Consider the following 27,696-nt stretch of genomic DNA (forward strand, 5'->3'; position numbering starts at 1 on the left):
TCCACTGAAAAGGAATATTTACTGGAAGTGAATTGTGATTTTCAGTGCATTATAATGGTGCAGTCTGGTCAGATTTTGGGATGGTCTAATCTAACAATTCTTCAGTCAGTTCTGGGAAAATCAGCTTCTCACATTCACATTGGGGCTTTATTATTTTCATGCATAAATCTCATGTAAATATATGTATAAAAACACGGAATGTGTCTGCTTCAAAGTTCAGCTGAAAGTTGGATGTCCTTGTGAAGAGAAATGTGTGAAGATGTGGCTGTCACCAAAATTCTGGGTTTTATACCCTGTTTGAAGGGGTAAGAACTGCCCATTCAGCAAGGTGGGAGTTTTTGAATGGAAAAGGTTTTCTCTTGGAAGGGAATTTTATTGGGACGTCTCCAGTCCGGTGTTGATATTTCTGGTGTCAGGCTGATGGATATGAAAGCTCCTTCATCACTACACAAGTATCAGCAAGCAGATGTTGGTATTCATTAATGAAGGAAGAGAAAAGGGATTTAAGGACTTTCAAGAATGATTAAAGGTTGATAGAACTTTTTAAAATCTATGCTTTTTGGTGGAAAGCGTTGAAGACCAAAATGTTGAAGGAAAATGACACTTTAAAACCCATATTGGTATGATTTTTGTCTTCTACTACATTTAAAGTGTCCCAACACGTTTTTCAGGATATAATTTTTTTTCTCTTGCTAGTGCAGTCCAAAATAGTTAGAAATCTTGAAACCATTCTCAGCCTGGTAAAACTGTCATCAATATGTGAATATGTGATTTTTTTTTTTTTTTTAATTTTCATATATTCTTTGACCATGGGAAACAACTGTTGGCAGAAGAAAGAAAATTTTTTTGTTCTTGAGACCCAGAGTGTTATGGAACAACTGTACCCATCCCTCCATGCTGCACTTTGCAATTTTAATGGACATTAAAACCGATTGACTTGTCATTTTTAAAGAAAACTCAAATTGAAAGTGCCCAAGGCCAGATTGGATGGGGCTTGGAGCAACCTGGGATAGTGGAAGGTGTCCCTGCCCATGGCAGGGAGTGGCACTGGATGAGTTTTCAGGTCCCTCCCACCCCAAACCATTCCCCAATTCTGTGATTTTATAGTCTCTAAATACTGTATCTTATCATGGTTATATTTAAGTATTTTTCATTTTATAACATGGTTCTCAAAATGAAAACCAGCCTGTGACATATGTGGACATATCTGGGGGAACATCCATGGGAAAACAACCCAACCTGGATGTTGGGTAAGTAGTGAGCAAAAAGTTGACACCACATCCTTCATAATCCATTCAATCAGGTGAAATAGCATAGCAGAGCTGATTCTGCTGGGCAAAGAGTAAAGAAATTAATTTAAATGCCCATAAGATGCAAAAGAGAAGAAACATGGAATAAATCAGAGAGAAAAATTTCCATGAAGATTGCCAGAGCAAGTAGATTTTTATTTTTTTTTTCTGTTTAAAGATAAAGAAGCTTGGATGGGGTTTGGATGGGGTCTAGTGGAAGGTGTCCCTGCCCATAGCTGGGGGTGGAACCAGAGAAGCTTTAAGGCCCCTTCCAACTCAAACCATTCTGGGAATGCAGCATTGAAGATTTAAGTCAGATGCTCAGAAAAAAAAAAAACAAACACTGGTGGTAAAGATAAAGAAACAATTGGATAAATTTCCTTGGGATGTAGCAGAATGACCAACGTGGGATGTTTTTAGGAAGGGTGAACCTGTCTCAGGGCTGCTTTAGATCAGTGTGATCCCACCCTGGGCAGGGGGAGGAGATTAAATGGTACCTCCCATCCCTCTCAGCCCTGAATCCTGCACCTCCAAAGCCTTCCCATGATTTGTGGTCATGCTGGAGCAAGCCCTGGTCAGACTGAGCCACGGCAGGGTGGGAGCTGGGGGCAGAGGGAGCTCTCAGATTCCCTCAGGGAAGGGGGAATGCCAAGACTACTCACGAGGAACAGACAGCCACTGGACACCAGATCAGGGTCACAGCAGCGTGTCCCAGAGCCCTGGGACCTCAGTCTCCAGGAGCCCCAGGGCCATCAGAGTCCCCAAGACCAAGAATGAGGCCACCAGAACTGATCACACATGGGTGGAGATGGCCGCCTGTAGTGGCTGCACTTCTCTACAAGGGAACATCAAGAAGAGGTTTGTGGGTGCAGAAGAGGATTCCAAAGACCAGAGCTCTCTTTCATCCATGGATTTCACCACCAGAAAACCCCAGGAAAGAGCCCCAACTCTGGTCCATCTAAAGCCAGTGGTGAATTTAATCTCTCTTCCTCCAGCAAGTTACTCAGAGTGGGGACAGAGAGCTGGGACAACAATCCTTAAAAATTCAAGACGTATTTGGATATGGAATGGTGCCAAGCTGTGCTTCCACGTGCGTGAGAGGGACCAAGAAGTTCTGAGTCGCTTCTCTCCGCCACACTGGGGTTAGCGGCTTGGGACTTTGACAGAGCTCTGGGATGCTGGGAATAAAGAGATGGAGCACTTTTCCAAGGGGACAGAGAGAAAGAGACAGAGGGAGGCAGGGAAAGGAGGGGCTGGGGAGAAAATGGGAGAGAGAAAGAGAGAGAGAGAGAGTGCAGGGAGGAGGGGAAATGAAAGGATATTATTTTTTTTTGTATCTGTCATTTCCCTGCTATCTCCCATATGACTTCTTAATCCATCAGAATGCTGGGAAGATAATGTTTTGGGCGAAATAACATGAGAGAGAGGATAGACTCCCAAGGACCAATATCTTTATTGCTCGGAGGATAAACGGATTATGTCAGCCATTTTCTGTTGCTGACAGCTTTTCTTATTAACCGATTTTATTTTTTAATCTTCCAGGGAAGAAATATGGTTTTATGTCACAATAAAACGCCGGTCACATCTAATTCTGCCCTCAAACAAACAGATTTCTGAAAGCCTTGCAGAGAAATTTGAAATAACTTTAAAGAGGGGGTTTTTGGATAAAGTCTTTATCCAGAGGCTTGTTCAACCGCAGTGTAAAAGGTTTAGAGAGAGTGAGAGAGGGAGTGAGAGAGAGAGAGAGGGAGGGAGGGAGAGGGAGAGAAAAGTCCCTCACAGTTGTTTTTCCTGGTTGATCCCTATTAAAAGAAACTCTTCATTGTGGTGTACTCAAGGAAATACAGCTCAGACGAAAGAGTCACATGAATGTTAACAAATATGGCTATTTGTGTGGCTTACGCGCCGCGCCGGGCTTAGGGATGTTGTGCGTGACACTCAGAGAATGAGGGAAGCAATCATTAGCATCCCAGCAACCTGCTTAGCCGCCCGCTTTCAGACTCCCCCTTTTGATCTGACACTTTTTTTCCCTCAGTTTTGCTGGGATTACCGGGGAAGATGCTAATAAAGTATCAGCCCCGTTGTAGGCAGAGCGATAAGAAAGTCTGCTCTGGTGAAACTTCCCGCTTGCAAGGCAAGCAGCCTTTGGACTTGTTGCTGGGCTCCCAGTGCAGACCTGGAAACTGGGAGGGTTTCATTTTGTTCCCTTTTTCCTTCCCTGAGCCCCCAGGACCCCCTTCTGTGGATGGATCCTGCATATTTCATGTGCCTCTCCTGCGGGGATTTAGAGCAGGCTCCATGGAACTGATCATATCCCAGCTGCTCATGGACATTTCTCCGTTGGCTAAGGGAAATGGATGGGAGCCCAGCCATGCCCATCCATTCCCCAGGGAGGGGCTGCTCCTTGCCTTTCCTCCTTGGGTTTTGACTTTAGGAAACACATCTACTTGGAAATATTTCCTTTCACACAGCAAAGGCTTTAAAAGTCTTAATATAGACTGAAAAATGAACACCTTGGCTCTCGGCACCCTTTTCTTGGCACACTGAGGACCCTAAAACACCAGCTATCATCCCAAGGAGCACTCACAAGGAATTAAATCTCAGCAGCATCTATTGGTGTTGTTCTCTTATTGGGTTTTAGGGGTTTTTTTTGACTGAAAATTCCTGCTGTGCTGGGCCCTACACCAGTATGTCTGGGCAGACTCCCCCCTTCTAAAGAGCTTAGAGCTGGACAAAGACCAGAGGGTTTCAGAGCTTTAGTTGCACTGGTGACATGCTGGGACACCCAAAAAGAAATGCCCAGCCTTCTCTAGGAGGGTCTTCTCCAGCCCAGCATGGGCCATATGAGGTATGCACAGATAAGGGAATGTCAGGAAACACATCCCTGTGCACGGATGACCCACAGACAAGGGATGGTTTGCAGGTTCCCCACAGTGCTCCACAGGGTTTGCCAGTTCTGCTGGCAGATCTTTGCTGGGCATCATCTCCCTTGTGCTGTCTGCATTCCCAACATCCTCCTGCTGCACCTCACCCACATCCCAGACTCTCTCTGCCCACAATATTGGGTGTTCCAAGCCATTGTGACTTTGCCTGGGTATGCCAGCACCGTCGAGCTCCAGAGCTTCTTCCACCACACCCAAGGAGGCTCAAGACAAAAGTGCCCCTGGTGGAGACCACAGAACAGAAGGTGTGAAGCCAAAGCCACCTGCTCTGACAACCCTCTAAATCCTCTGCTCCATAATAATTTAAAGGCAGATGGAATATCCAAACCTGGGATTTCCTCTTGGAAGTGGATGCATAAATAACCCCCTCAAAAACCAGTGAAACACCAGCCTCCTCCCCAAAGAGCATTTAGGTTGATGAGGACAAGACTTGGAAGTTCCTGCAGCCTCACTCCAGCCTGGCTCATATCATGCTGGAATGGATGCCAGGAGCTGTCTCAGCTTTTGGGATGCTGCTTAGCTCCCTGCTGTGGGAATGGGATCAGCCCTGTCCCAGGCAATAGCAATAGACCAGTGCTGCAAAGGGGTCACAGCCAGCCCAGCTTCTAAAGAGGGATGCCACTTTCCCTCTTCACATCTTGGATTTTAGGATGGATTGTCCTTAGGAGCATTTGAAGTTTAACATGTTCCTAAAAAGTAATTTTGGTTGCTGCACCTTTTCCTCTGGCAGGGAATTCCCCAGGTGCAGCGCAAACAGCAGAATTTATTTTTTTTTTAATTTTTTTTAAATTTTTTTTCTCTTATTTTATTTTTTTTTCCTCCCACAGAATCCCAGAATCATTGAGGCTGTAAAAGACCTCCAAGATCATTGAGTCCAACATTTGTCCAATTGTTGCCTCATCATCCAGCCCAGACCACTGGGGTCCTTCTCCAGGCATTCCTTGGATGCCTCCAGGGGTGGGAACTCCATCACCTCCCTGGGCAGCCTCTTCCAATGTCTGACCACCCTTTCCATGAAGAAATTCCTCCTGATGTCCAACCTGAAGATCCCCTGGCACAGTCTGAGGCCATTTCCTCTTGTCCTGTCCCTGTTCCCTGGGAGCAGAGCCTGACCCCTACCTAACTACAACCTGACCTTGGCAACACGGTGGTGGATCCAGCAGGAAAGATGGGCAGATGTTTTCCTGAGGTCCCACCCCCTCACGGCTTCATGTGATACAGCTCCAGTTTTTTTCGAAAAAAAATGATATCTCGTTATAAAAATGCATTTTTATGGATAAAAACTGATATTTACTGAAGAAAACAGCATTCCCACATGAATAAGATCCACTTTCCTAAAAATTTCCAATTCATAAAATTTCCCAAAATTGTTGTTGGGCAGTGTAAGGGAGTGAAGGAGTAAAGGTGATTTGGTCAGTTGTTTTCTGGGGTAAAAAGAGAGAAGAAGGAAACCCAAAGGAGGAAGGATGTAAAGTTTTACTCACCATAAATGATCCCACCAAATATTTAGAAATTGTTCCCTGTGAGGGTGGCAGGACCTGGCACAGGGTGCCCAGAGAAGCTGTGGCTGCCCCTGGATCCCTGGAAGTGTCCAAGGCCAGATTGGACAGGAGCCACCTGGGGTAGTGGAAGGTGTCCCTGCACATGGCTGGGAGTAGAACAGGATGGGCTTTAAGGTCCATCCCAACCCAAACCGTCCCGGAATTCCATGATTTTGTGATCTCTTCTTCCCTCCAGAACTTGGGACATGATGGGATGGAGCCTTTGGACCAGGCAGAACCCAAGACATAAGGATAGAGAGCATCTAAGTGAAATGAGATGAGTTTTTTTTTTTGTGGCTGCACCAAGGTCAAAAGATTTTCTGATGACCTTGACTCCTGGCTGGGAACATGCTGAGGAATTTGGTGCTAAGTTCCTGCCATCCTGCTGGTGATCATCCTTCCCTGGGCTGCACCAAGTCCCTTCACAAGCTGAAAGCACAAGCCAAGCAGAGACCAAATAAAGCCACATTAATCCCAGCTCCATTAGAAACACAGAAAATAAATAAATGCTGTTTTCAAATGTGGAAAAGAAAAAAAAAATCAATAGAGAAAGAAATATTATTTTTAATCTTCTAAGAGGTTTTTACAAACAACAGGGAGGGGAAAAATTGAAAGCCATGAAAAAAGACTTGCCAATGTCCTTTTAACCTTTATTTATTATCACTCAGTCCACATCAGCCCCTTACTGCAAGATAATTTGGAATTTCATTTTAATTTCAATGTATCACATAATTCAACACAGCTTTCCTCTTTTTTTTAGGTTTTTTGTTGTGTTTTTTTTTTTTTACTTGAAACTTTAAAAATCTCTCTATAGGAAATGCATCTTAAAAAAAAAAACACCCCACAACATAACCCTTCTGCAGCAGTTACTTAATTTATAACATGAAAAGGGTTTGTGCTAAAATATGATAAAAATAAAATCAACAAACTTCAAAAAAGGAATATTCCTTAATAACATGCTTTAGCTTGAAGGGTGCCTGCTCTTCTGCTTTTCTTTGCCTTTGTCTGCTGCTTGCATTAGAGTGGAGTTATTTTGAGCCTGGCTTTTTGGAAGCCTTGTACTGAGCCTTGTTGGGGTGTGTTTAATGGCTGGTTCTGGCTGTGCTGGGGAGCTCAGGAGGGGCCTGGGACAGGCTGGGAGATGAAGGATTGGTATTACCAGCAAGGAACCAGCAGAGACAGCCTGGCAATTCCCATGGGCCTCGTGCTCCAGAACGCTCCACATCCTGTAAGATCTCCCATGGGAGCTGCCTCTGCTTTCCCAGGTCCTGTGTTGTCCAGGATGTCAGCGAGGTCTGTCCTTCCCTCCCAGCGCCTCCAAGCAGCAACAAACAGGCTGCAGGTCCCCTGGATTCTGCTCCTGTTAGAGTCCTGGGATATCCTGAGTTGGAAGAGGTCCACAGGGATCATCCAGTCCAACTCCTGCGCAGACACCCCAACAATCCCACCCTGTGCATCCCTGAGAGCAGTGTCCAAATGCTCCTGGAGCTCTGGCACCTCGGGGCTGTGCCCATTCCCTGGGGAGCTGTTCCAGTGCCCCAGCACCCTCTGGGGAAAGAGCTTTTTCCCAACATCCAAATCTGGCACAGCTCCAGCTGTTTCCTTGGGACACGCCCCTGGTCACAGAGAGCAGAGATTGGAGCTGCCCCTTGGGAGGAGCTCCAGATCAGGGTGAGGTCTAACCTCCATCTCCTCTCCAGCTGAACAAGACAAATGGGCTCATCCACTTCTCATATGGCTGCCCCTGGAGACCCCCCACCATCTTTACATCCCTCCTTTGCATGCTCCCCAATAGCTTTAGGCATTTCTGATATTGTGGAACCCAAACTTTCCCCCAGACCTCGAGGTGAGGCTGCTCCAGTGCAGGACAATCTCCTCCCTGGCCTGGCTGGCAATGTGGGGCCTGATGTCCCCCAGGACAGGGATGTCCCTCCTGGTCCCACTCCTGACTCAGATCCAACTGGCCATGGACCTCATCTTCCCACTCTGCTCTCCAGCCCCTCCTTCCCCACTCTATTTCCAGGGTAGCCTGGAACAGCTGCTCACTTGTCCAGGGCTCTCTGCAGGGCCTCTCTGCTTTCCAGGGAGCCAACAGCTCCTCCCAGTTCAGTACCAGCGGCAAATATCCTCAGCATACCCCCTAGGTATCACTGCCTCCCCCTGGCTTTAAGATCAGGGTTAAGGACAGCCAGGAGAGCATTCAGTGATCTTGTGCATCCATATCTCAACCCATACCCCCAAAAAAAAAGTTAAAAGAGGAGCTTGAGATGAGGTGGGAGAGAAGAAACTTCTTGATACAAATGGTCCTGTTAATGGATGTCTTGGCCTTGAACCCATTTGTTGTCCTGGAACTCCTTCAATTGCATAATTTGTCTTGAAAATCATGACTAATTTGCAAAATAACTTCCTTGGGCTTGTTCTCTTTTTACCACTTTCTTATTTTCTTTACAAATTCCAGAGCAATAATAGGACCTGATGCAGATGGTGTGTTTTGTCTGGGATCTTGGCACTGGCTGTGGGCAGGAGGAATCTCATATTTTCACGTCAGCTCCCCTCCTCAGCCTTGTTTATCAGGGGGCTCCTGAAGTCACAGGCACAATAGGGCTGTTTGTAATCCAAATTATCTGCAGGGAAGGTGGCAGAGACCTGGCAATGAGCAGAGGGACAATAAATTCCCTTCCAAAGAAAGCTCCACCCCAGCCCTTGAAGCCGCCCCCAGCAGCCATCTGAAAGGTGATGGTTTTTCCAGTGCAACCTGGAAAAGGCAGGAATTTAAATGCTGTTTGACAGCATTGTTGTTGATGCCTTTCTACAGGAACCACACTGTGCCACCCAGGAAGTGTCACCGAGTGGTTCCCCAGACCAAATCATGCTCTTTGTGACATTCCAGCTGGGGAGGAGAAACCCTGCTTTAAAGTGTGGATTGAGTGAAGCCAGACAAGCGTGGTGGGAATGAAATATCCATGGATCCGTGTTCCACTCTGCATAAAACCCAACAGGGGTTCAGTGCCTGCCCTGACATTCCAGCGTGACTCCCACTCCTGCTCACCTCTCCGTGCTTCTCTCTTGGCTGTGCAAGGAGCAGCAGGAACCCTGGCTTGGAACTGGGGCCTGTCCAGGCTCTGAGCTCCAAGGACTCAGAGAAACATTTAGGTTGGAAAAGCCCTTTGAGATCATCCATAGTCAGAATCAAGGCTGACATCTTGGGGCAGCATTTCCCTCTGCCCTTGCCTGGCTCCAAGGGGTGACCTGGGGACCAACAGCAGGTTGGACAGAGTGGACAGAGCCTTACCCCACCTGTGTGATTCACCCAAAAATCTCTGGGATGCTCAGGCTCACACACAAGAAGTGATCTCCTAAATGCCAAGGGTGGGGAGGTGCAGGGGGCTATAAAACCTCCTGACCCAGTGGGGTCTCCAGCTCCCCCCGGGGAAAAAGAAAAATGCAAATGCTGAAGCCATCTCTCCAGAAGAGAGTGCTCTGGGTCCAGACCCAGGGTCAAGTAAAATAATTCTGCCAAAAATTAAAATACTGCCCTTGACTTTCTAATATGTGGAAACTGGCTTCACCTCTCTTCTGTAATACATATTCCCTTGTTTACTAGTCTCAAAAATATTCCTGGGAAAACAGGCCTGGACAGCAGGTAACATAAAGAGATGCTAAAAAGCCCAACACAGCTCTGAAGGACAACCATTCCCAAGCCCCATCACTGGGGCATGTCACATGTCCCAGACAGTCCCATTTCTGCCCAACTCCAAGCCTGTGTCACATCTAAGTCAAGAGGGAAGCAATGAGATTTGGATGAAAATGCTGATTTCTAAGACAGAAATGCAGCTTTTGGAATCAGCAGAATTATCCATGAGCAAATCCCCTTTTTATTGCATCAGAAACCTGTAGGAAAATGAATAGTTTTGTAGGGATAAAATGAAATCATTTCAGTGTTCAGATCTCCATGGTGCCCCGATGAGTGAGACAATGAAGATCTGCAAAAGCCGAACTGTTTCTTCATTTTCCCTGCATTTCTCTTTTTTTTTTTTCGGTTGTTGTCAAGGCAGAAGTTTTTGTTAGCCAGGTCTGTGAAATGAAGAAGAATCCTTTGAGCTCAGGAGCTGTTACACTTTGGAGTGCTCAACCTGCCCCAGCCCCGGCAGAGATGGCGATTTCATGCAATTATCATCCCCCGCGCCACACAAGCACGAGCGCCCAGTCCAGGAGCAGAACAGCAAACTCATCATGCCCTATTTAGCAAAATGTTCAGTGCCAACGTGAAATTCTGACCCTCACATTTTATTAAAAGGATTATATCTTAAAGCAAACTATTTCAGTCCTTCACTAGCTTCTCCCTGGGAAAACTTTCAAGACAATTTTGAGGACCGTGGCAGGATCAAGATGAAACAGTTCTGCCTTTCCATCTTATTTCTTCCAGCTTAGATCCGTTCCTTCCTCCGGTGTGTCCTACCCTGTGGTGTAAGCCTCGATTTGCAGAGGAAGCATCCTTTCCCATAGGCTCATCTGGCTTTTAAATTAAATGTGGGCATTTAAACAGTTTGGGGATAGTTCTGTGGGGGAGATGGACTCAAACACAGAGCTGGGAGGTCTCCACCAGGTGGAAGGTGCTCCCACTCGATCACCTGCACAGCTTGGGAAGCCAGAGAAACCTCTTCAAGGCCAGTGGTGCTGGGAAGGCAATTTTACCCCAGTCTGGGTTTGTATCCATCCTGTTTAATCATAAAAATGTACAGTTCCTATTGTATAGGATTGCATATGGATGTAGCAGGGAAGGGCGGGGGGGCCCCATGTTGGGGTAGATTTGATAGAACAGCTTTGTGTCAAATGAATAGGTAGGTTTATTATAGACTTTCCTTGCTCCAAGCTTCAGATGAGAGAAATCCTATAATCCCGCCCTGCTTTAATACTGGATTAATGTGGATTTGTTAATAAAATGCTAGTGAAATCGAGAATAATTTGTAATTAACTCAAACTTCTATTCCCCGCATCATTTTGAATATTTTTTAATAGAGATGAGGGACAGTTTCTGCGGCTGCACGCACTCTGACAGAGCAGGGTGAGTGGGAATCCTGCTGGAAAAACCCAGAAACCACTGCACCAGCTGGGGTTCATGGCAGGGGAAGCTCTTCCCAGATGATGCAGCACACCAGCCACAGCTCTGCTGACCTCAGGCACCAAATTCTGTCACCAAGGGCTGCTCAGATCCAAGGTGTTAACGCTTCTGGAGGTAAAATCCAAACCATTAACCCCAAAACAAGGATTGCACAAATTCAAGTGTAACAGCAAGCGAGTGCCACCTGAACAGTGCAGGAACTGCTGAGCAGGTGTGGCAGGTGGAGAACTGCAGCATTAACACTGCCCACTGGTAGCCCCTCAAAACATGGAAAGACCCTGCTCTGTGAGGATGGATTTCAGACAAGATCCTTTTTGGATCTACAAACAGAAATTGAAGATTTGTACCAAAACTGGGGTGGAAGGCCATCCAACACCAAATCCTGCCTCTTGCAATGGTTCAAAAATGAACCAAAATGACTAATTTGTTCAAAGATGACCATGCCATGAGTTAGGAGAAAGGCAAAGGAGTAAGATATGCAAAAGGCAGTTTTACCCTGGGAAACTTTGGGGAAGGTTTGCATCCACTTGAGTCAATCACAAAAAAAGTCTTGGTTATCCTTTTATAGAGGATTGCACAGGCCTGCTCTCTCATGGAGCAGTGGGTCAGGAGAGGAGTCAGAGGTGGAGATGGGATGGTCTTCAAGGAACCCCTTGGAGGATTTGTCTTCATTTGACAGAGACCAGTTGTGTCCCTCTGTGGAGAACACACAGAGGTCTGGATCCATGGGACAAGGACAATGGGTTGAGTGTCAAAAAGGCCGAGTGCTGGATCTGCACTTGGATCACAACAGCCCCATGGAATGCTCAGGGTGTGGGGCAGAGTGGCTGGAAAGCTGGGGAAGGCCATAGAGGTGTTGGTGACAGTGGCTGGACACGAGCCCAGGTGTGCCCAGGTGGGCAGGAGGCCAGTGGCCCCTGGGCTGTCCCAGCCATGGTGTGTCCAGCAGGCCCAGGGCAGTGACTGTCCCTCTGTGCTGGCACCTGTGAGGCACCTCCAGTCCTGGGGACAGTTCTGGGCCCTTCAGTTCAGGAGATTGAGGGGCTGGAGCGTGTCCAGCTGGGGAAGGGGCTGGAGCACCAGGAGAAGCTGAGGGAGCTGGGAAAGGGGCTCAGCCTGGAGAAAAGGAGGCTCAGGGGAACCTTCTGGCTCTGAACAACTCCTGACAGGAGGGGACAGCCAAAGGGGTTGGGCTCTGCTCCCAGGGAACAGGGACATGATGAGAGGAAATGGCTTCAGGTTGTGGAGGTGAGGTTCATGTTGGACATCAGGAGGAATTTCTTCCTGGAAAGGGTGGTCAGGCATGGAAGGGGGCTGCCCAGGGAGGTTTGGAGTCCCCATCCCTGGAGGCATCCAAAGAATGCCTGGAGAAGGCACTCAGTGCTCTGGGTTGGGTAACAAGATGGGGAACAGGCACAGGTTGGATTTGATGATCTTGGAAGTCTTTTCCAACATCAGTGATTATGGGATTCTGTGAGAAGGTGCCATTTATTTTTCCATGGCAAAAACAATTCCCATGGATCTGACAGGGAGCCAGACACACCCAGCATGAGTGACATCCAAACAGGTGCTGCAAAGAGAGGGTGCTCCAGAGAAAACCAAGGAAAATCCCTTCCCACTCTAAGCCCGACAGACTCAACTGGTGTCTCAGGTTGGAATTTACAGCATTAACCATCTCTGGCTCTCATTTCAGTCTGGCTTTGACCACTTCACCTGGAGCTCTTATCACTGCCTGCCCTCACCCACAGAGTGGCACTTTGGAAACTTCCCAATCGTTGACCCTCTTCTTGGATCAGACTCACTCACAGTGGGGTCAGCAGTGAAAAACCTCAGGGGAGCAGCATCTGTCCTTCACCGTCCTCAGCTCTGGGGACAGCCAGCTGCCAGTGGTGGATAACAAAAATAAAGAGGACTTTTATCCTCTAGGTGAAGTCTTTTAAAGGGCTCCCAACCTATAGTTAAGGCTGGGTGTTCAAGGGAGGATTTGTTTCATCTTGGGCTCTACCTCTTTGTTTCTTCCCTGGCTCTTTTTCAATCTGGACACATTTTACAGCCCAGCAGAAATGTTTTAAGAGGAATGATGTGCAGTGCAAAGCTCAGTAATACCCAGCAGTCCCTTCTCCACTCAGTTTATAAACTCCTGGCCAGCTGGCCTGCCACTTTGGGCACCACCTCACTTCAATTATGTCCTTATCCTGTTCCAGCTGCTATTGCAGCAAGTCTGCTCCTCCTTTAGGGGAGAATCCATTCAACTCAATGTGTCTTTTTTTAAGCTGAGAAAGGTCTGTATTTCAGTGGTGAGCCTGCTGTGACATTCCTTGATGGTCTCCTAAATTGCTTGGAGCTTGAATCAGTAAGGTAATACCAACCAATCCTAAAAGACTGTGAGTGCTCCCGTTTCTCTACAGGACCTGGCTGAGATCCTTCTGCCCCAGGCTTTGCTGAAAAATTCCCCTGGGAATCTCAGGGGATGTTGTTAGAACCACACAGGTGTGTACAGCTGCCTCCATCATTCCAAGGCCTTTCACTAATTCCCTGCCATTAATTGGTGACATCAAAATCTGAATTCTTTACTGCATGGGAACATGTACCAAGATACCTTGAGAAACTGTACCCTGTGTTCAGACCTGCATACACCCATCAACTATTCAGAAAGGTCAAAAAGACCTCGACTTTTTAATTCTGGCAGGACCTGAAGTGGATAGAAACCATTCTGTCAAGTGCTGTAGAGCTCTCTCCTCCTCAGGGAACTTGAGAACAAACCACTTGGCACCCAGCTGATCTCTGCTTTCATTTCTGTCCCTGGCGACTTCATTGTGCCTTGAGGTTAAATGAGGTATTTGTGTCTCTAGAGTCCATCTGCAGTCTCAACATTTAATTTGGACCGGTCTTCCATGCACCTTTGTTGTCTGCATTCTTCATACTTTTGTTGTGTGCTGGGTTGGGGTTTTATTCCCCTTTCCCTCCGGCCCATGGATGGAAGTCTTTGTCTAAGACTACAGTTTGAAAGGTTTGAAGTCTGGACAGTATCGTGAGTGTCAGAAGTGCTTCCTCTTGAAAAGAGAGACTTTCTATAGAGAGACCTCAATAACCTTTTATTAGACCAACTGCTGGAAGAAATGGACAAGTGTTCAGGAGTATGAGCCCCTTTGTACCTCTCCAAAATTCACATTCTCTTTAGAACACCTTGCTTGAAACAGCATTTACACAAAACTCACTCTGCTGAGAGACAATTTCATAAAATCACAGAGTTATTTAGTTTGGAAAAGCTCTCAAAGATCATCAAGTCAAACCATTCTCACAGCACTGCCAAGCCCAGGACCAACACTTGTCCCCAAGTGCAACATCCACATGGCTTTTGAGTCCCTCCAGAGATGGCAACTCCACCATTACCCTGGGCAGCGGTGCCAGGGCTGGAGAGTGCTGTTGGGGAAGAAAATTTCCCTAATATCCAACCTGAACCTCCCCTGGCACAGTTTGAGGCCGTTTCCCCTTGTCTTGTCCCTTGTTCCCTGGTGGTGAAGTCTGACACCCACCTTGATAGAACTGGGTCCCCAGGAAACGGTGGAGTCACCATCCCTGGAATTGTTCCAGAAATGAGTAGATGTGGCACTTCATGGCAGGGTTTAATGGTGGCATTCAGTCGAGGGTTGGACTTGATGATCCTGGAGGCCTTTTCCCACCTTAAGGATCCTATGATCTTGTTTCTGAGAGATTCCTCTTTTATCCAAAGGTTGTTCCCTCCAGTACCAGAAGGACACTTCTTTAAGGGACTCATCTGGAATCTCAAATAATATTCCCCACTCCAGCCTCTTGGAATGTGTGCTCCAGCTTGATGATGCTTGTTTTCCTCTTTGCCAAGCACATCTGATTCCCATGTGCATCTGAAGGAAAACCAGTGCAGACTGAGCTCACAAAAGCTCTGCAAACCAGAGAAAAAGGCAAATTATTTTCTATATCTCTATCATGGCTTCTCTTATTCATGTCAGCTCTAAATTATGTGGCCATGATCTTTCTAATCTCTCTTTGCATGGACGTCTTTCCATGCCCTTAATAATTTCCTTTGCCCTCCCCTAGACCTTTCCCGTGTCTGCATTCCGAGGCAGGGAGGTCGGAATAGGGAACATTATTCCGAGTGAATGTGTATCATAAAGTTCTGTAATTCCATTATTCCATTACAGCATTTTCAATATTATTCCCTCTTTTTGAATACAGCCTGGCATTTCCTTGGTTTTCTGGATCACCAACGCTTTTCGAGATTTCACTGAGCTCTTGGCAAAGGCAACCAGGATTTGTAAAAACAAAGCAATTTTTGTAGTTTTGGTTTTTATTTTATTTATTTTTTCATGAAGATTCCCTGCTTGGGGCCCAGTTCCAAAAAGATGAATCCTCAGTGCTAGAAAGGGTGGGTCCTTTCCCAATGGTTCTTGCTGAGCTCTCTGCTATGGGATGGGAGAAGGTCAGATGCTTTTGCAGATTTCCTTCTCTCACTCTGAAAGATTTGGTCTGCTCTAAGATTCTCTGAGGGAATTTAAAGTTGGAGCCACCCTATTTTTTGGCATTCCTTTGACGGCCTGGGGCAGAGTGATTTGGAGGAGGTTTCTATGGGTGATGAAGCAGGCAGGTGAAAACCCAAATGACATTAAAAATCTCTATTCTAAACCTAAAGTTCTCTCCTGTAATTATTTTCAACATAAACGGAGTCATTCCCATTTTATAACAGACTAAGGAAAAACTCCTTCCTGAAGGAAGGGTGCAGGGAAGGAGTCATGTGTCCAAAGGGAGGTTTGCTTTGTTTAACCTCTAAGGCTGTCTTCTCTTCTCCAGGATAGGAGAGGAAAAATTCAGCTGGCATCTTCAGCTTCTCTTCCTTATTATGTGCTGAGAATAAAACAGCTGGGGGTGGATGTGAGAGGGAGCTCAGGGAAAAGAAAATCTGAGCTTCCAGCTTCCAGCTTCAGCTTTTCCCTCCCAGCCATGTAACCAGTGGCTCTGAGGAGGCACGGGACATTTCAACAGGCTCTCAGTGAGGTTTTAATGCTCTTAAATGCAAGGAAAGACAGGGATCATGGAACCACTCAATCACTGAGGTTGGAAAAGAGCTTCCAGATCATGGAATCCAACCTGATCCCCACCTTGTCACCCAGACCAGAGCATTGAGTGCCACATCCAATTGTTTCTTGAACACTTCCGGGGATGAGGACTCCACCGCCTCCCTGGGGCTGTTTCAGTTTCCTGACTACCCTTTCCATAAAGTGTTTCATCCTGATGCCCAACCTGAACCTCCCCTGGCACAACTTGAGCCTGTTTCCTCTTCTCCTGACAAAGGATGCTCAATGCCATCATGGTTCAAACTCAAGGGCCAGCTCTTCAGGCACATGTGAGAGTTTTCATTTGCTCAGGTCCAGGATTCATCAAGAGTTTGGAGTTCTCATGACCTTAATTTTGTTGCAGTTGAGAAGACAGACACCTACAGCATGGCTTTGGGTAACTGCAAGAAAACCAAATCCAAATATCTTCAGCGTGAAAGATGTCTTGTGGTGGGGAGCTGGTCAGATCTCCTGCTGCAGTGTCCATGGGAGGGGATTCCCACTGCTGGCTGTGGAGGTTCAGGGACGTGAGTCAGATCTCAGATGACCACTGAAAACAGTAAAATTGCCATGGAAGAGAAGCTGTGCTGGGACCTCGACATCTCTGAGCTGACAAGTTAAAGAACGTGAAGATGCTGGTGTGCAGAACAGCTCTGGTTTGGGGACATGGGCAGGAGGGCACCCCAGTGGAACCCCCTTCCAGATCCTGCCCAGGCTGTTGGGGAGCATTTTGTTCATCCCAAGTCCTGCTGCTTCAAAGGCTGAGCCTCTGAACAGGCAATGACTTTGCCTCCTGGGTCTAACGATCAAGAGACTCAACATTCAATTAGGCAGAGATCCCAGGAGTGTCTGACCAGTCTGCAATGCTATAGGAGGAGTCCTTAGGACCTTAGATCAGACCATCAGCACGACCAATTAATGCTAACGCTACTGGCCTTGTTAATTGTGATGGAGCTCCCCAAGGGGACCAGGACTAAATGAGCAATACATATCAAAGAGGAACTGAAAAGCCATTATGTATTATTGTCTCTTTGTTGATTTGAGGAGGATGTGATGAACTAGGTACTAATTACATTAAAAAACACTGTATTCTAAACCAATCTCTCCTCTAATTAATGTCGACATAAACGGAGTCATTCCAGTTTTATAGCAGAGGAAGCCATTCAGTTACCGTGAGTAACACATGCAGGGCAGCTCTGGGATGAACACTATTAACATGTTTTGGCCAGGGAGATGGAAATTTCCAGTCCCAAAGCACTGTACAGAGGTGCAGGTAAGATCAGGGTCCCCCAGCAGCATTCCATGGAGTCCCACATCATCCCACACTGTCCCTGTGCCCGCAGATGCTGCTGTGTATGTCCATCACACAAAGCAATTTTTCCTCAGCACCAGGAAAGTTCCCCTTTCCACTTAAATGGCTTTTCTTTTCCTGATTCATTTTTACTTTATTTTATTTTATTTTTTTATTTATTTCCCTTCTGTATCCTTTTCAATCTGGAAAGTGACTTGGCCTCTCTTCCCCCCATCTATTTTCCTCCTGCCACTATTCAGTTTAGGCATGAAACACAGAACTAGATTGAAAGCATTCAATGGCCATTCAATCGGAGAAGAAAAGAGCCCCTCAGAGCTTTATTAGATATGAAGATCCACAATAAAAATCAATTTCTGCCTCTTTATGCAGTTTAAATGACAAAGCACCCACCCATTCTGCAGCCTTTGTGCCCAGGAAATGTAATTCAGTGCCGGAGCCGGGCCCAGAACAGCCCGGACTCGCTGACCTGCGCCGGCAGATTCCGATATGATACAGCCCTTCCAGATAATGACAGCCACTTCATCTCCCTGCAGGAAAGAGAAACTTATCTGATATCTTGGAGGGTTAAAAGGCTATGTGGGCAGCATTTTTAATAGCACTCTAAATCAGCATCTTAAAAACACCTCTGTTTTTTTTTCCAGCACTCTGTTCCCCACTTTTTCCACTCATTCGTTGGAAACTTCAGCTGAGATCCTGCGCAGTCTTTGGGGAAGAGTCCTTCCTGGATGCTTGGCTGGAAGTGAGCACATTAAAGTGAGGACTTGACTGCAAACATTCCCTCCACTGGTGTGACATGCAGGAATTTGATTAGGGAGTGTCTGTGGCTCCTGGGATGAGTGAGTGCCATGCAGTGCTCTGAGGTAGAGCTCTCAGATCCCACCACTGAGCTGCTCTGGGCAGGGAATGAGCAGCATCTGGGATATCCAGCTGTGTCAGGGAGGGTTTAGGTTGGAGATCAGGGAAAGGTTCTTCCCTCAGAGGGTGCTCCGGCACTGCCCAGGCTCCCCAGGGAATGGGCACATCCCCAAGGCTGCCACAGCTCCAGGAGAATTTGGATAACTCTCCTGGGGACAGGGTGGGATTGTTGGGGTGTCTGTGCAGGGCCAGGAGCTGGAGTTTGATCCTTGTGTGTCCCTTTCAACTCGGGATATTCTATGATCCCATTGTCATCCCCATGGTTTTCCTTAAATCACTATTACAATAGCTTTTTCCCTATGTCAAAGACTACTATTTGTTTAAATTCCAGTAAAACCTTGGCTTAAGTTGTGTTTAACAGCAGTGAGTTCCTTGAAAAAAAAAAAAAGGATACTGTGTGCAAGTGCTTTTGGAATTATTTTGGAGCTTTTTTTTCACCCAAATATTCTGGAAAAGAGTAAGCAGAACTGTAGAATCAAACTTCTCTGTTGTCTATAGTCTATGGGGTGGAATATATTTGATGTATGTCCCACACCAAATCTATAACTTCTACGTATTATAGAAATTAATATATTTTTATGTTCTATGCCATATGTATAGTAACTATAGCACTGAATTACTTACATAGAATTTTTTTACCAACAATCCTGTTGACTCCAACACTCAGACTTTGAAAGTCACACTCATTTTATAAAAAAATTAAATTAGGAGAGGAAAGCACAGAAGGAAAATGAAGTTATGACAATCCCATAAGGTCCTGCTTGTTCATTTGAAGAAGGAAACCCTTCCACTTTATGTCCCAAACCCCTGATTTTTCCGTGTTTTAAGAATTCCCATGTAGATAACACCACTGAATGTTGTCACAGTGGAAACGAAAAGCTTTGATCTGTCTCAGATGAGTCTGAATCCTTCAGTGATCGACTTCAAAACTTTGCTTTTCTTTGTTTGGAAGAGGAGGAGTTCTGGAAGCTGGAGTGAATCCGTGTCCTCCATCACTTATGTCTTTCAGCATCTCTGGCCAAAACTCCTCCCTCTGTAGCACAGAGTATTTGGAGTGAATTGTAATTCTGTCTATTCCCCCTTGGCCTCGTGGCAGCTTTATCTTAATGAAGATGTGCTGTGTGCCTTCTCCAAAGCTTTTGGGCTACCCCGGGATGGCAGTTTTAAGTAGAAGGAATGAGTTCAGTGGAATCTGTGTGTTTTTTACAAATAGAATTTTATTTTTAAAGTGTTTCAATATGTTAACAAAGTAACTCAGAGACTTTCTCTCCCTGGAAGCCCATCTGTGTGTGTCCCCCTGGAAGCACTGTCCTTCCAGCTGGTGGATGGGCCCCAAACCTGCTAGGAGCCATTGCTTGGTCCTGTGTCCGGAGCACCAGGAGCCTCTGGGCACTGAGGAGTGTTTAATGAGAAAGGTAAGGCTGTGAAACCACCCTGTCCCCAAAAACAGATCTCTCAGACAGGCTGGGACACAAACCATCCATGTCAGACAGATGCAATTCCTGAATAAAGGGTTCTTCCCAGAGGTTGGTGGGCAGTTCCCTGGCTCAGCACAGAGAGGCATCACCAGTCCTGGTGGGAGTACATCCCTTCCCTTTTCAGGATGTCCTGAGACCTTCTCAGGTCCCTCTAACAAAAGTCCCACATGTGTTGATGTGACAGTGGCTGGAGGCCATCCCAACCAGCTGAATTATCATGGAAGTGGTACTGCTGGGTGTACAGTCCTTGTCCAGCCACCCAGGGGTGCCACTAAGCTGGGCATTGGCATCTCCTGCACACAGCATGGAAGAGGAGAGACATGTTATTAAGGGTGTTCTGTTTAGAGGAGGATCTGGAAATCCCAGTGCTGTGACCAAGTCACAGTGAGTCCTTTCTCTGCAGATGTTGTCTCCTGGAGCTCTCCCTGCAGCACTCAGCAACCCAGAGCACCTGTGCTGAGAAACTGTGAAATAAGGAAATAAGGAGGAAAAAAATGCAATAGCTTTGTCTGGGGACAAAAGACAGCTGTGTAGTCCCCGTGGGGTGACACCTTGGAGTCCCAGGAGATATGCCAGAGGCTGGGTGAGGAATGACAGAACCTGTAATTATTAATTTCTTCATCCAGCTGTAGTGAGGTGTGGAAAAACCTCTCTAAGATTCACATGAACCAAGAGAAGTTCCAGCACAGCTGAGTCAGGACAACCTTGTGACAGCTTGTCTTGGGATGGGCAGGAAATAGTGTGGGCAGATGTGGCACAGGGAGCTTCTAGGATGCAGGATCAGTCAAGAGGATGGAGCACTGAGAGCCAGGATTAGAGCTGAGCAAGGGCTGGAGTCAGGATGTGCTGTTCCAGACCTGAGGGAAGAAGATGGAGGATGTCCAAGGATATAAGAAATGCAGGACACCCAGGCCTGGGTCACAGGTGTTCTCCTGGCTTGTGGCCAGGGAAGGAGGGAAAGCTAAAGATGGTGGCATGTCTGAGGAAAGGTGTTTCCAGTGGAGAGAGGGAAGAGTTGATATGCCCGTGCTCTGCTCTGCTGATTCCAGAACTGGGGAAAAACTCCCATTTCTCCCAGTCACCCCCTGTTGGGGAAAGATGGGCTCCATAGGAACCATGGCTGGCTAAGGGAAACATGTCCCACACATGAGGCAGAAAGAGCTTGGCTTGGTTTCTCCCATAAAAGGGAAACTGAGGAAATATTCAGGAAATTTGTTGGGGGATTAGAAGTGAGGGACAGGAAGTGGTTGCTCCCAGCAAAGTACAGTGCTGGCAATGGAGAAAATGAGATAAAACAGACATGAGTAAATCAAGGCAGGAAATCAATGACCATGAGAAGATTCCCACTCTGGAAAAGCCTCCCAAAAAGGCTGGAAACTTAAGGAAGGACAAAAAACCCAATGGAAATAGAGATTATAAAAGGGATATAATGAAGAGATGCCAACTTAGTGGATGGAAAGGGTCCCTTTCAAGCCTATATTCCTGGGTCACAAATGCCAAGTAAAATAAAACAAAGGCTCCTTTTTTGGCATGTATATATATAATCAAGGTCAAAGCCATCACACACTCCCAGCCCTGGAATGCTACGGTGACAGAAAGCTGGCAGCGAGGTTGAAGACGGTCCCATTTTTTTTAGCAGACTTTTTTCACATTTGTCATCTGTCACCAGGTCAAAACCTGCTGGGAACCCATGGCAATAGACAAAAACAGACCTGTGGGTAAATGGTGTGGTTGGGAATGATTATGGGAGCAGGTACAGCTGGTTTTGGCAGAGCCAGGGATCTGGTGCAGTGATGGAAATCTTTTCCAGTCACAGCTTGCTCACAAAAGCCACAGGAGAGGGATACACCTGGACTGCAAGGAAAGGCTGGGAGCAGTTTGCCTGCTCTTCTCCATGGGTTGAGTAGGTTGTAATCTCTCCTTGCTGCTGCCAAAGAGAGAATCCCAGAGAGAGAGCTGTGTCTCAGCTTTCCCAGCCTGAGGAGTGATGGGCAAGGCTGGATGGCAGGAGCAGCAGGTACCAGGGAAAAGATTTGCCTAAAAAAGCGACACAGCTTTGTAGGCAGCTCTTTGTGCCCAGCAGGACCATAACACCCAAAGAAGAGAAGTTGCTTGGGGCATTGGCACATAAATTGATGTCAAATGATAAACTGGGGAATAATAAGGAAAATAATGTGGGATGTCAACTGTCTACACGTGCCATCAAGCAAAGGGTCAGACACAGTGAGAATAAATTCACCAGGCTCCTAAAAGAGTAAGGACGCTGTGGCAAAGGCTTGGAAGTAAGGGAGTATTCACTTGATGAAGAATGGGGAAAGCTGCTTCACCTCCTTGACCCTCAAGTCACCAAGAGCTAATAAGTCACAGTGTAAACCCGACACCAGCAGTGAAGCTGCAGTTTATTGACAGAGTCATTAGTAGCTCACAAATGTTTGGTCTGGGGGTTACTGGCTGACCCTGTGCTTAGACACGTGTTCCAGTGACTGTCAGGTACATCCCAGCATCCTGGTGACCTCTTCTCTCCATTCCCCAGGGAATGGCTGGAGCTTTGTTAGGGGGGTTTGGGTTGGATATCAGGAAAAGGTTCTTCTCCCAGAGGGTTCTGGGGCACTGCCCAGGCTCCCCAGGGAATGGGCACGGCCCTGAGGCTGCCACAGCTCCAGGAGCATTTGGACAATGCTCTCAGGCACAGGGTGGGATTGTTGGGGTGTCTGTGCAGGACCAGGGGTTGGACTGGATGATCCTGTGGGTCCCTTCCAACCCAGGATATCCTGTGGTCCTGTGATACTTCAACTGTGTGCTCCTGTGTTTGTCTCATAATGTGCATGTCTGATCTCCAGGAGAAGGATTCCTGGAACTCATAACCAGAGGGATCTGGACAAATCCCTTCTGCTCTTTCGTGTGGGACCGACCCCTCCAAATATAAGAACAAATAGCATGGACTGACAGTAGCACCTTGAATGTTGATTCAGATCCAGCCTCACATTACTGAGCAAAAGTGAAAGCACAGCAGGGTGCTCACCTGAGGAAGGGCTGATCTTTTTTTCCAGTGGTAGCCTCCAGGCTTTGTTTGGTGAAGAGGCCATGCTGGATGGCATGGTTCAACCAAACCCACTGCTCAGAAATACCCCCAGCCAATTCTGCTTCCTGCTCTTGCTGCCTCATGTCCCAGGAGCTGTCTTGTCTCTGCTTGGCTCCTGGTCCTACTCTTCCTCCCAAGCCCTCCAGGCTTGAGCCCAGAAATCCCATACATCGTATGACAGGCTCAATCCATCTTGGCTCCATGCCCCTGGCCCCATCCCAGGACCAGTCATCTGGCAGAGAATCCCAGCAGACAACAGTGATTCAGCCTTATATAAACCAGAAAAAGCAGAGGTAGTGAGCTATAGAGCATCAGGAAAGACACAGAATCATCAGGATGGACTCCAAGTCCCAGATGGGGGTCCTAAAGAACATCAGGTTTATGAATTCAGCTGCATGTGGTTGCAGGAAACAGAAGTGCTGGGTGATGCCTTAAGACCACGGAAGGAGTTGCAGAATATCTTAGGGCACATGGGAAATCAGAGAGTCATGGAATAGTCTGGGTTGAAAAGTACATTAAAATCACCCAGTCCCACCCCTGCCATGGGCAGGGACACCTCCCACTGTCCCAGGCTGCTCCAAGTCCTGTCCAACACTGGCCTGGAACACTTCCAGGGATCCAGGGGCAGCCACAGCTCCTCTGGACAATCTGTGCTGGGATCTCACTACCCTCACAGGGAAAAATTTATTCCCAGTATCCCATCTAGCAGTTCCCTCTGGCAGTGGGGAGCTGTTTGTTCCCCCTTGGCCTGGCACTCCAGGCCCTCTCTCTCTCCATGTCTCCTGTTGGCTCCTTCAGGCACTGCAAGGCCACAATGAGCTCACCCCAGAGCTTCTCTCCAGGCTGAACAATCCCAACTCTCCCAGCCTTTCCTCCCAGCAGAGCTGCTCCATCCTCTGCTCATCCTGGTGCCCCCTCTGGACTCTCTCCAGCAGCTCCACGTCCTCCCTGTGCTGGGCCCCAGGGCTGGGGCAGCTCTGCAGGTGGGGTCTCACCTGAGCACAGGGGCACAGGGGCAGAATCCCAATCCCTTTCCTGCTGCCCATGCTGGGGGATCAGCCCAGCACAGGGAGGTTTCTGGGCTGGGGCATGGCCAGCCCTCACTGCCTGCACCCCCAAGTCCTTTTGTGGGGGCTGTTCTTCATCAATCCAGCATGACCTTCTCACATAATTTCCTTCAGCTTGTTTGTCAAAGATTGCAGTTTTTCTTTGGCTTTTGGAGTTCATCCTTAGCTGGGCAGGTATTTTTGTGCAGATGTTTCAAAGAATATTAGATTAAAATGAGCAGGATGCTTGTGCTATTGTGTTGGAAATTGGTTGAGCCTGGTCCTCATCTGGTGTCCTTGCTGTGCAGACCAGGAGCAGGTCAAGAGCTGGTCCATCATCACTGCTGACGTCTATTGCAGATCCCAATCCCAAAATACAATGGAGTGGTCTTTGCCATTATTTTTTCAATGTGAGCAGTGCCTGAGATTTTACTTCCTTTGAGAAGATTCATGAAAACAACTGCTAGAACAATCTGTTCTTCTTTCTGGGGTTTTAGCTGTAACATGGAGGGGTCTAAAATGATAAGAATTGGTTAATAATAATAAAAAGGAACAAGAAAGAAGCAATGAATCCATTTCAAACAGGAATATCTGCCCGTCTAGAACAGAAGAAATTTAAAGATTAATGGATCTTAGAAGCAGATCTCCCTGGCAGGCTGGCTGCAGACATGAAGAACCAAAAACATATACAAAGGGATTAAAGCAAATGCAGAGAAAATGTTGTTGACTTAATTATTCTCAAACTGATGTTCAGGTGATAAAAAAAAAACCCTTTGAACTGAGACAAGAGCAGAATTTGGCTGGGTGAGGTGTGTGAAGGGGGCAGCACCTCACACTGTTTGTCCATCCAGCTCCAACAGTTTGAGATCTTCCTGATTTTCCCTGATCCCGTGCATCCAAACCAAACAACCCATTGGGGTTTTATTTTGTTGTGCTGGTTTGGGCTGGGGCAGAGCTAATTTCCTTCAGAGTAGGTGGGATGGAGCTGTGTTTGTCATGCTCAGTGTGGAAAGCTGGGGGCAAAAGCAAGAAGGGAGGGCATTGGGAGTGATGTGTTTGTCAGTGGTTAATGTTGGCCAAAATGCCTCTATTTTAAAGAAACGTGTGAGAAGGGTTCTGCTTTTCCAGGAGCCACACCAGACATCTTCCTAATCTGGTCTGTGTTTGAAACAAATGGGTATGAAGAGGATGAGTTCAGGTAAATGATGCTGGTATTGGGTCATTTATGGTGTTCATGAATGTGCACAACTCCAGAGGCTGCTCCGGTGGGGTTTCTGGGTCCATGTTTTCCCCAGACCCTGTGGGCTGTAGGATCAGGGAGGAGGGAAGGCTGGTGAGCAAGGCAGAGCTGCCCAAACCTGGTTCAAGTGTGGAGTCCAGCAGAGAAGGGGACAATGTCAGCCAGATTCTTGGCTGCTGCAAACCCAGAGGAGCTCCATTGGCCTGGATTTGTACAAGGCAGGAGCTGGATGACAGGAGCTGAATGGCTTTGCTTGTGCTTTCCAAGACCTGTCCAAAGACCATGAAAATGGGGGTTAAAGAACACAATTCTCCAGGTCTGAGGCATTTTGTCCCCAGGTTTGGGCTGCCCCTACTTGCAAACACAAGCTGAAATATCTCCAAAACTGGGATTCTGAGCCACTGGAGACATCCAGTCCTGTCCTGGGCTGAATCCAGACCTCTGCATCTCATCCTGGGACATGCAGATTTCCATGTGCTCTTCCTCCTGTAAATGAGTTTTCTAATATCCTCATCCACCCTCCCCAGGGAAGGAGAAGTGGGGAAGGGTTTATTTATTTAGACCACTTTACTGCCTGATCAGAATTACCCGTCTGAGAGGGGGATTTGAATGGCACCTTATCTGAAGTCTTTCTCCCTCTATTTAATGCTTGAAATCAGAGGCTTTGCTGCATTTCTTTATTTTTATTTTTTTTTAATTACAATGGAAAAGAAAAGGATTGAACAGGAAAGTTAAAATAAAATAATAAAAAAAAAACTTTAAAAGTACAATGTGAATGAAAAATGATGGCTTTACTCTTTGCCTTAAAGTAAAATAGCCTTTATCTTTTTTCCCCCTTACAACAGCCTCCTCTACCTAGATAATGCATTTGGTTAGATTTATTTGCTCAGCCCAGAAAACTTGACACTAAGGGGATTATTTAGTTTTAGATTCGCTGTAGTCCATAGTAATAGCCAACAGGGAAAGGAATGAAGCAGCGATATTAGCAGGGAGATGGGAGGGGAGGGTGGACGGGGGAGGGGGTGGCAGGGACTGCAGCTAAGCAAAACTGCTTGCATAAACACCATTAAGAAGATTTAGACATTGCTTTTCTTATCATCAGCACTCCTGGAAGAAATAAAAAAAAAAAAAAAAAAAAAAAAGAGAGAGAGAGAGAGAGGGAGAGAGAAAGGAGAAAGGAAAAGGGACAGGCCCTGACTTGCTGTGCATGCGTTTCCATCAAGGTTCAATAGAAAAATAAAACCAGCCCAGGGTCCATGTGTAGCAATTCTGCCGACCTCTCCAAGTTACCCCATCACGCTCCAAAGGAGACATTTGTTCCACGTGTTAAGAGGAGGAAGGAGCAAGTCCAAAGAGGAGGAAACACACAGTTCCCCTGCAAAGACTTGGCCAATTTTATACATATCCATGAGACACATTTCTTTTTCTGTAAAACCCTTGAATTTTCCTTGTGCGCTTCCAAGGACTGGAGTGTGCACAGCAGAAGGAGAGGGAGAGGTTCCTGTGAGATAGAGATCAAACTTCTACAGGCAGAGCACTTGGCAGCCCAACTTTTGGAAATGTGTCCCAGATTCACCAGCCACTGACTCTGTGAAGGGACACAGCCAGGACCAGCAACAGGGGACAGGCAGGAGAAGGCTCTGGGAATGTTTTTGGTCAGTGGAATCATGGAATGATTAAGGAACCTTAAACCTCACCCAGTTCCACCCTCTGCCATGGGTAGGGACACCTTTCACTATCCAGGTTGCTCCAAGCCCTGTCCAACGTGGCCTTGGACACTTCCAGGGATTGGCCATCTTGTCTTTTACTCTCTGGAAACTGCTTGAATCAGTGGGGGCAGGTTGGCAGAGTTAACTCTTGCATTTAAAGTTAAGAGGTGACTTCTCCACTATTTATCCAGCAATCTCTCACCATGGCAAGTACATTATTAGGTAATCAGCTTGTGCCTCTCTGCTTTTACCTGGCTTCCAAAGGGAGCTTGTAAAGCAGGGAGAAGAAAACTGGGGAGTAGAGTGTGAAGTTATTTTGGGACTTGTGATCATTGTGGAAGGGGTGGAAGAGCTTAAACCCAGCAGAAAACACAATTCATTGATCCTTTAACTTCAGGATATAAAATCTTTCTCTATCGATAATGCTCATGAGAACTTAACAGCTCTTGGATCAAAACAAAGGGAACATCTCCTTCACTGAATTTCTAATATTCCTGCTATTCCACCCATCACACTCAGTCTCCTTGGCTCTTCTACATGTATAGAAAATGCTGTGTCCCAAAGCCAGTTCCTGGCTGGGTAAGGAGAGAAAATCTGCTCCAACCCATGGACATCCTCTGTTTTTTGTAACTCACCTCAATCTGGTGGTGCCAGCCACATCTTGGAGCAGAGGCATTCAGACCTGCTTTGATGAAGTGCTGTGCCTTGCCAGGGCTCACAGAAAGAAAGAGAAGTGCACGAGAGGGTCCCAGGTGCCCAGAAGATGCTTGTGACTACCACAGGCTGAGCCTTGAGGAGCAAGTGCAGTCTCGGTCCACTCAGTCCTCCCTGTGCAAGGGGGACAAGAGCTTCAGCATTTCTTAGGAAATGCCTGAACCACTTTATTTTTTTATTTTTTTTTTTTTTTCCTAGAAGCATCACTTCCATCTT

The sequence above is a fragment of the Poecile atricapillus genome, chromosome 8 (genome assembly GCF_030490865.1).
Source record: "Poecile atricapillus isolate bPoeAtr1 chromosome 8, bPoeAtr1.hap1, whole genome shotgun sequence".
Taxonomy (NCBI): domain Eukaryota; kingdom Metazoa; phylum Chordata; class Aves; order Passeriformes; family Paridae; genus Poecile; species Poecile atricapillus.